Source organism: Capra hircus, chromosome 2 (assembly GCF_001704415.2).
Source record: "Capra hircus breed San Clemente chromosome 2, ASM170441v1, whole genome shotgun sequence".
Classification (NCBI taxonomy): Eukaryota; Metazoa; Chordata; class Mammalia; order Artiodactyla; family Bovidae; genus Capra; species Capra hircus.
In genome coordinates, this window is record NC_030809.1 from 91382432 (window position 1) to 91392645 (window position 10214).

The following is a 10214-nucleotide window of genomic DNA, read 5'->3' on the forward strand; positions in this document are numbered from 1 at the left end:
TGCTTTACTAATGATGGGGTCGGGGACTTGATTCCTCAAAATATGGCACCTTGGATATTGACTATTTTAAGTGGAAGGAGTTTGAGAAAACAATAGAAGCTCTAAAACAGTTACTCTGAACTTCTCCCCACTATTACCTTTCAAAGAACCTCCTGTGAGAGTTGCTCTCTCTATACCTGTAGGGAAGGAGCATTCTTTCTCCAAAGACAAATGGACCCGGAGAAGAATTGGCTTTGCTAAGTTTTCCCCAGTTTACTTTGATTACCTCTTATTCTCTAACCTATTATATTCTTCCATGACTACCCTCTCTTCATCAAATCTAGCATAAAAATACTCAGGCCTAACTGTTTCTGTGGGTCTTCATCTCTTTTTTCTTTTTTTTTATTGGCTACGCCACACAGCATGCAGAATCATAGTTCCCGGACTGGGGATGTAACTTGTGTTCCCTGCAGTGGAAGTATAGGGTCCTAACTACAGAATGGCCAGGGAATTCCCATGAGTCTTCATTTCCTTTTGAAGACTTCTATGTGATGTAAAACTTACATTAAATAAATTTGTGTGCTTTACTCTTGCTCTTCTGTCTTTGTCAGTTTCATTTTTAGACCTAGCCAGGAACCCTATGAAGGTCAGGGAAAACTTCTTCCTTCTATCTATCTACCTACCTGTCTACCTACTTATATATCTTAACATGTCATGTAAATCTACACAGCCATGATGTGAGATGTATATTGTGTTACAGATTTATCTCCCCACTAGATGGCAATGAACTTCTCCCAGGCTTCCCTGTAAATGCACCACCTCACCCCCACCCCCACACAAACATATCAGTGTTACATACTGTTCCACGTAGCTGTGAAGCGTAATACTAGGAGTAGCAGAACACAAAGGAGAAAGGACTTGCTTCTACCTCAAGAAGTCAGGGAATGTTCCCTCCACAGAACAGGTGAAGATTGAGCTGTCTCTTAAAGGCAGAAGCGGCTTAGCACGCACACACACCTAAAGGCAAGAGGAAGTGAACTGAGATCAAAGTTCAGGTGAAAAATCCCCAAAGAAAGAAACAACTCAGGAGGCACCAAGAGTTTAGTGGGTATGCAAACCACGAAAAAACCACCTGATATCTCTTATGTTATACTCTTTCTTTTAGAAAAGGTCTAGCACACCAAGTTTATACTGCTGTGGCCATGATTTTGGTAATTCTGTTTGCAGTTCATGCTTGGGGAAGTTGGAACACTTGTACCATCCATGCCAAGCACTGTGCAGGGTACAGATGATACAAAGGAATCGTTATTGTTGTTTAGTCGCTAAGCGTGTCTGATTCTTTGCGATCCCACAGACTGAACCCAAGTCTCCTGTGGGATTTCCTAGGCAAGAATATTGGAGCAAGGCTTTTCCACCTCCAAAACCGCGCTGGTCCTGCAGCTCCGTGGCAAGCCCTCCAGTCAGGGTTCTGTTCCACATGGTAGGGATTGTTCAAGTTGTCAAGTACAAGGATACAAGAGACACAAAGAGATACTTCAAGAGATACAAAGTGAAATTCAGAAGACAGCAAAAGAGCAAAACTGACAACTATGCTCAGAAACGATCAGTAATCCAAGATTAAAATAAGTACAACACGCCTAAATACAGAATGATCGTTCATGTAACGAACAGAGATATTATTTGTCAGATTTCTTATGCCTGTATAGAAGGAGATATGATAGTTTGTGCAGCTTATGCTCACGAACTCCCAAAACATGGTGTGAAGGTTGGGCTGACAAATGTTGCTGCAGCATATTGTACTAGCCTGCTGCTGGCCTGCAGGCTTATTAATAGGTTTGGTATGGACAAAATTTATGAAGGCCAAGTCAAAGTGACTGGAGATAACTACAATGTGGAAGGCATTGATGGTCAACCTGGTGCCTTCACTTGCTACTTAGATGCAGGATTTGCCAGAACTACTACCAGGAATAAAGTTTTTGAGGCCCTAAAGGGAGCTGTCAATGGAGGCTTGTCTATCCCTCACAGTACAAACGGTTCCCTGGTTATGACTCAGAAAGCAAAGAATTCAGTGCTGAGGCACACCGAAAGCACAGCATGGGGCAGAATGTTGTAGATTACATGCATTGCCTGATTGAAGACGATGAGGATGCTTACAAGAAACAATTTTCTCAGTACATAACGAACATAACTCCAAACATGATGGAGGAGATGTATAAGAAAGCTCATGCTGCAACATGAGAAAACTCAGTGTATGAGAAGAAGCCTAAGAAAGAAGTTAAAAAGAAGAGGCAGAGCCGTCCCAAAATGTCACTTGCCCAGAAGAAAGATCAGGTAGCTCAGAAGCAAGCAGGCTTCCTTAGAGCTTGGGAATGGGCTGCCGAGAGTTAAAACCACAATTTTCTAGCAAGATTTTTCAGGTAAAGACAATAATAAACTTATTGAACAAGCAGCAAAAAAAAAAAAAAAAAAGAATATTGGAGTGGGTTGCCATTTCTTCTCCAAGGGATCGTCTCACCCAGGGATTGAACCCAAGTCTCCTGTATTACATGGGGATTCTTTACCACTGAGCTACTGAGGAAGCCCACAAAAGAATTAGGTAACATCATTCTGGTTTTCAAGAGGTTTGAATTGAAATATCTAGAGTAAAGGAATGTTGCTAAGAAGGTAGATTTTAAAGGCTCTCACCACAAATAGAAAATGAGAATTACATGACATGATGGAGGTATTATCTATGGTAATCATTTGATACTATACAAATGTAACAAATCAATACTTTGTATGTCAATTGTATCTTAACAAAGCTGTAAAAAAATTAATAAAATAGTAGACAACAGGTTTTTTAAAAAGTAAAAGAAAATGAATATTCTATCCCTTACTATCAGGCAGGGCTCAGCTGGTAAAAAAAATCCCCCTGCAATCGGGGAACCTGGGTTCAATCCCTGGGTTGGGAAGATCCCCTGGAGAAAGGAACGGTTACCCACTCCAGTATTCTGGCCTGGAGAATTCCATGGGCTGCATGTAGTCCACGGGGTTGCAAAGAGTCGGACACAACTGAGTGACCTTCACTCACTCACTATCAGGAAGACGGTACTATATAAAGAGCATGGTTTTGGTAGGAGTTGTTGGTTTGAATACCAATTTCAAGTTACTGAAGTTTCCCAGCCTCATTTTTCTCCTCTGTAGAATGGAGCTGTTGTGATTGAGGTACTGCTACATGTCAAAGGCTAAGCACAGTGCATCACCCAGGAAAAGTGCTCATTTAGCTTGACACTGGTAGCCCAGGTAGCTGTTACTTTTTCTTTTTTGGTCGCACTTCACCATGAGGGATTCTTAGTTCCCCACCTGGGATCAAACCATGCCCTGGCAGTGAAATTGCAGAGTCCTAACCACTGGACCACCAGGGAATTCCCTTCTGTTACTTACTATCTTATACATGGGCCAGAATTTTTTTCCAGTTTTTTCTCCTTGTATATTTCTTCTGCTTTGTCTTCATACCTAAAAAGATACTTTTAAGACAAAGACCATTTTTTATTTCTTTTGTGTCACCTGCAGTTACTTAGTACATGCAATATAAATACTTATTTCTAACTAGTAATTACATACAGAAATAGGAGTCAAACACTCTGGGTCCAATGTTATAACCCCTTTGAATAGGTTTTCATGTTAGCGTATGAAAGTTTGACTAAGTGCATAAAATATTGTGAGATCGATCAAGCATTTAGAAATAGAAGTTAATCCAAGTAAAATAACAATAATAAAATTAACGTATAAAGGACATTATCTTCTTAAATCATGCCTGGGCCACTAACTTCTCATATAAACATAAATGATCAGTCAGAAAATTCTGGTTTTTGTTAAAGTATTTAGAGAATAAAGCTACTGTCTTTGGACAATGCTGAAAAGAACAAGTAATTGTTTTGCTCATGAAATAGATGCTCAGAAATAAACACTGATCCTTAATATCCAAGCCTGTAAGGTATCAAGCAGTAAACCTCAATATTATATTACGGAAATTGTTTTAAGGGAATATGAGAATGTTGCTGACGTTTTCCTGCTTTGCTTACAAACCAAATACTGCTTCTGACAGAATTCTCTCAGGGTGAAGTGATAGGATAAATCTAACCATTTGGCTTGAACTTAAGATCACAGGGGAGGAAAAGCTTAAAGAACCTTGAGATTTTCATAACACTTAAAAAGAACATAGCTTTGGAATGATGGAAAAATCAAAATATTAAATTCTAAATTAATTATGTTATCACCAAAAATCTCAAATGAGAAAGAATAGGGCAAAGCATCCAAATAGATCAATGCGGCTTCTCAGGGAGTTCAGCAGTTAAGAGAATGTGCATAAACATAGTGAAAACAACTAAAGAAATTGATAAGAAATTTAATTTGCTTGACCATCTGTGATTTTTGATTTGGGAATTTATAGTTTGTTTTTGCCTGAGAAGCTGTATGAGAGGTTCTACAAATTGCCAAGTAGCAAGATTTGGGTTGGTGTTTGAATAAGTTGTTTCTGATTATTCCCCTGGTTTGACTATTTCTCTACAAGAGGTGTGAAGTCATGGAAACAAGGAAATTCACCAGTCTATTCAGAGCATTAAAAATATATCAGGCAAAGAGCTCAACGTTCTAAGTTAAACTTGTTTTCTATTTGATCTTAGCGTACCCGGTTATACGTAGGGGCATAATTCCCGCTAAGATATATCTCAGTGTAGTATATAATTTCTGTTGAATCATGTCCCAAAGTCACAAAAAAGAAAATGTGTCTGTGGGTACGAGAACACCCTGTATACCAGGGCTTCTCAAACTTTAATGCCCATCCGAATCAGCTGGGGATCTTGTTAACATGCAAATCCTGATACCACAGGTATGGGGTGAAGGTTCTTCATTTTGAACCTTGCTTGGTGGTGCTGATGGTGCCAGGCCTTGGACTATACTTTGAGTAGCAAGGCTGTCAACTAACTGGTTCACTGAAGAGCAAAGAAGAGGTGGAAGGGGCACTCCAGTGGCTCAGTCAGGGAGCACAGACCTTTTCCTGTCTGCCAGCCCATTGGCCTAGGTTCACTGGTAGAAGGCAAGAAATTTCCTGGTGTGCATGGTAGACAGGACAACAGCAGTTCCTGTCTTTCATGCCATCTCAGAGGACAGAGTCTCCTTGTGTGCAGTTAGGCCGCCATTACAGCTACTCTGAAATGGAAAGGAAGGAAAAAGCCATGAGGGTGAACGGGTCAAAATGATGCAAAAGTGGAAAGAAGAAGTAAGGAGAAGCCAGAAAAAAAGAACAGGACTAGTGTATTCAGGGATCCTGAAAGGACAATTCTTTTCTCTTTCATTAAGTTATTCATTTCAATTTATTCTAAATAGTTTGCCCTGGTGTCCACTGTAAAAAGATAGAATGACTTCACACACAGAGCTCATTTTAATAACAAAATATCTGCATGGGGCAGTCTGATGATGTTGGACACATAAAGCCAGAGGTAATTCATCCCTCTAAATGCTTGAACTCCTCCAGAGAAATTATAGAGGAAAAACATCTTCATCTCCAATGAAAACAAAACAAAGAAGTGTCCTTCAGATCAGCTTGGTGACATTATGAAATGGAGTAGAAACATTATTGCCTTTGGGAGGTTGACCTCAGCTGTTTTTCAATCATTTGAAGAATAAGAACTTTAATTTTGGTGCCAATACTCAAAGCGAAGCTTTCTCAGGTGGATGAACAACAGCTGGTAGATTGGCTTGTCATGGAAATTGCCCCACTTTAAAATCTCCAAGAGAACTAGGCATAGTCTCTGCTCTGACCCTTACCAGTTCTGTGAATCTGGGCATATGTGATGGATCTGACACAAAATAGGTGCTCAAAAAAATGTGAGTTCTGATCATGTTTCCTTGAATTTTCTAAGGTTTTGTTTCCTCAAATTTAAAGTTAAGACAATAACTTCTACCTAACAATTATACGGTGTTTGGTGAGCTAATGTACATAAAAATGCTTTTTGAATAGTAAATGTAAAAATAATATTATTAATATTGGATTTTGAGTTGATTTTCAGAGGTAATTGTGAAATAGGAGGTAATCGTGAAATGAGAGGTGATTGTAGATGGGAGAAATAACTAGAAAATTTAAATAAAATTTAGGATCTCATGGGGTCACCAAGGAAATGACTAACCACAGTGATTGTTCATTGTACTTCTCCTGGTGTTCCAGAAATGTGCAATGCCTGCTGGGGAGGAACTCTGGACAGCCAAGATTTGCTTTCTTGCTGGTCTAGAATTACATAGAAGAAGTAAGAACAAGTCAAATAACAAGTTCAGGATTCATTCATATTCTCACTGTTTCTCCCAACTATCTTTTCATGTTAGCTTATGAACTTTACATAAGACGGATAAGTAATTGTTGAGTGGTTTTTTGTGTGTATGTGAGCTCTAGTCTCTAATCTACTGGGTCCCTGGTGGCTCAGATGATAAAAAATCCTGCCTGCATAGCAGGAGAACCCAGTTTAATCCCTGGGTCAAAAAGATGCCCTAGAGAAGGAAGTGGCAACCCACGCCAGTATTCTTGCCTGGAGAATCCCATGGACAGAGAAGGGCAGGCTACAGTCCATGGGGGTCACAAAGAGTCAGACACAACTCACACACACACACACACACACACACACACACACACACACACACACACAGTGTCCTACTACCCTGATGATACCCCAAGCAGCGATACAGTTTTCCATGCTCTTCTTTACTGGCTTCTTTCTGTGGCCACTAACCTCAGCTGCCCTCTCCTAGGGACACTGTGACCAGATGGTCCAAGTTTCTTAAGACTTCGCTTCAGATATTCCACCCAGTTTCATTCTGTGCCATAGCCATTGTCTCTTTTTCTTCACACCCTCTTGTATTATGCAGATGCTGAGAACAGACATGTAGACACAGTGGGGAAGAGGAGGGTGGGATGCACCCGGAGATTGGGATTGACATATGCACACGACCATGGTAAAATAGCTAGCTAGCGGGAACCTGCTGTATAGCATAGGGGGCTCTGTGATGACCTAGATGGGTGGGATGGGAGCGGTGGGAGGGAAATCCAAAAGGAAGGGGAATTTTCATCATGGCTAATTTACATCTAGAATTTATTCGCTAATGATTCCTTCACCCTTTCATCCTACACACCCCTGCCAGATTATTCTTTTACAAGTTCTGCTGTCATCATGCCATTCCACACCTTAAGCATTTGCAAGTGACATCTAATATATACAGCCCATACTCCAGCGTGCAAAACCCAGCCTCCGTCCCATGCTCCCAGGCCCAAACTGTTTCCTCATCAAGCTGGCTACAGATCATCTTTTCAACTTTACTGTTCATTCATTCTTCTTTGAATCCAACCAAATTAGTCAGCTATCCTCCAATTCCAGAATAGTCTTATCAACCAACTGGTTTTGTTTCTTTCACCATTTCCCCTTCCTGAGATGTTTTCCTTTTCCTTTCAATTATTTCAGTCACACGATGATACACATGAATTTCTAACAAACACATATCATACCTTAAAGGTAGTGATATGTAAGATATCAACAGCTGGTCACAGTGGACACTGAACCCCCAGAAAAGCACTAGCCAGGAGGCTGGAATGGTGTCTAGAAGATCTTTCCAGGCCAGGCATCAATCCTACAGTTAACTAGATTCTAGAAGGTGGAGGGAAGAGGGAAATTGTTGGGAATTCCTGGTAGAGATATGGCCAGGGCAGTAGCGGCACTGGAGTGGGCTTGGGGGGAGACTGCAACCAATGACACAAACATTTCATTATTTAACATCTGAGATGAAAACACCCAGGGCACAGTGGCTGAACACATGTCAGGCTTTGCTGTTGCCTCCCCAGGCTCAACTTAAGTTCCTGTGCAACAACCCCAGAGGCAATGATCCCACCCACTCTAAATTATTTTAGCATGTTTTACCCATACCACTGGAGAATCCCATGGACAGAGGAGCCTGGCAGGCTACAGTCCATGGGGTTGCAAGAATCAGACATGCCTTAGTGACTAAATCACCACCACCCATACCACTTAATAGGTAATCATAATTCATAGCCTTGAATTGTTAATTGTCTTTTTGAGGGTAATCTTTTCCAAAACAGGAGTTACACTGTAACTCTGTTTCTTCCTAAATGTCAAGTATTTCTTTGCCTTTTTTAGGCAATCACTTATCCTATATTTATTAATGAAAATTGACCGAATGAGAAACTGGGAACTATATACACCATAATGTGGTCATTTCAAATGACCTCATTTATGAAGTGAGGGAGTTACTGATATCTTTGAGACTCTGAGAAGAGCTAGACACTTTCTTCTCAGAAATACCCACACAAAATTGTACATACAATTTCGGGCATCTCATATATCACCTAAAGTCATTCAGAGATTCCTGGGAGTCCATAGAATCTAGGTTAAGGTCTGTGATTTAAAAGGAATGTTATAGAACTAGAACATAAACCTAAATAATTAACTGGATTTTGTTTTGGTTTTGTACTTATAAGTATATTTATAAGGAAACGGCCCTTATACAGGGGTACAAATGTTTCATATTCCTGTCTTTCAGAAATTGCTTACATTTACAGCCAGACCGTGTTTCACCCAATGTACACTCCAAGTAAGGTTGGTTAATGATGACTATGAGCAGGCCTCGGACCTGAAGCTTTCAAAGCTCAATTTCTTTTATTAGCACTCTTGGTTTTATAAACAGTGAAGCCCATCAACCCTGTTCCTACCCAAATCTCCTGGTAAACTTGAGTCCAGTAGGGTTTCACCAGGGATCCAAACCTTTTTTTCCATTTGGAGGATAATTGCTTTACAATGATGTGTTGGTTTCTGTCGTATATCAACATGAATCAGCCATAATCATTTATATATATAGATGTCCCCTCCCTGAAAGCCTCCCTCCCTACTTCTGTTGTGCCCCTCTAGGTCGTCACAGAGCACCAGCCTGGGCTCCCTGTGTGGCGCAGCAGCTCTCCACCAGCTGTCTGTTTCACACATGGTAGTGCTATACGTGCCAAGGCCACGCTCTCAATTCGTCCCACCCTCTCCTTCCCCCACCGTGTCCACACGACTGTTCTCTGTCTGCATCTCCATTCCTTCCCTGAAAATAGGTTCATCGGTACTATTTTGAATAAGGTCTTGAAGCATCTTGGAGCAGGACAAGTGGCTCAGGCCACAGCAAGGCCCTACAACTACTAAAGACTTAACTTGGATGCTCCCTTGGTAAGCCAGTGAGAAATATTTAGGCAAGCTCATCCTAGGTCACCGCTGGGATCACAGTATCTCAGTGCCGATCTCCTTGCCTCTACCTGGAAGGCAGAAGAACAGCAGGACCCACATGCTTGCCGTAATGGTCCAGTCTCCCCGGGAATGTGGTACTGCTGACTATGGTTTCAGCTAAAGTGCACACATGGCCAGCTATACTCGTAGACGTCAGATAACAAATGCCAGTAACAATCTGGAGTGGGACCATCTTTGGTTGAATTCATTAACAGGTACCACTGGCCAAAGTATATCTAACTATGGAGAAAAGGAACATAGGAAAAGGCAAGATCAACTTTGTCTCAGACAGAATTTTGTTCAGCAGGGAAAGCAAACTTGGCACATAAACTAAAACATAGATGTGAAGTATAAAACAGTGAGATCATCGTCACTAGAACTCTGTATGGAATTGACTCCCACCGAGTTACGCGCCATGACTCAAAGAGATGGGACTTCCATCAGCTCCCCAAGGTAGTTAACTGGCCTCTTGTAATAAATTTCTTTCTTGCTGTAAGAAGAGCACTTATTTATAAGGGAGCTCCCTGCTATGGTAGAGACATGAAAGTCTAGAAAAATTATACTTCCTCATATTTTACACTGATTTCCTTTACTTCTTGAAAAAAGTAGAAAATCTATATACTATGAATATTAATCTTTGGATTGTTTTTGGAGCTCACTAGTAGTATGAACACATTATTAATAGATGTAGATAGTGAAGAGAACCCCAGAAGATAATAATGTGGAAAAACAGGGGAGTAAATGCCAATTAAAATTAGAGCCAATCAGAAGGGATTAACTGAGAGATTGAGACTGATATACATACACACTCTCTCTCAGTCATGTTCAACTCTTTGCAGCCTCATGGACTGTAGCCCACCAGGCTCCTCTCCATAGAATTTTCCAGGCAAGAATACTAGAGCAGGTTGCCATTTCCTACTCCAGGGGATCTACACG

General features: G+C 40.8%; 1 pseudogene; it reads left to right on the plus strand.

The window, feature by feature from the left end:
• Positions 1457-2367, plus strand: LOC102171198 (annotated as a pseudogene).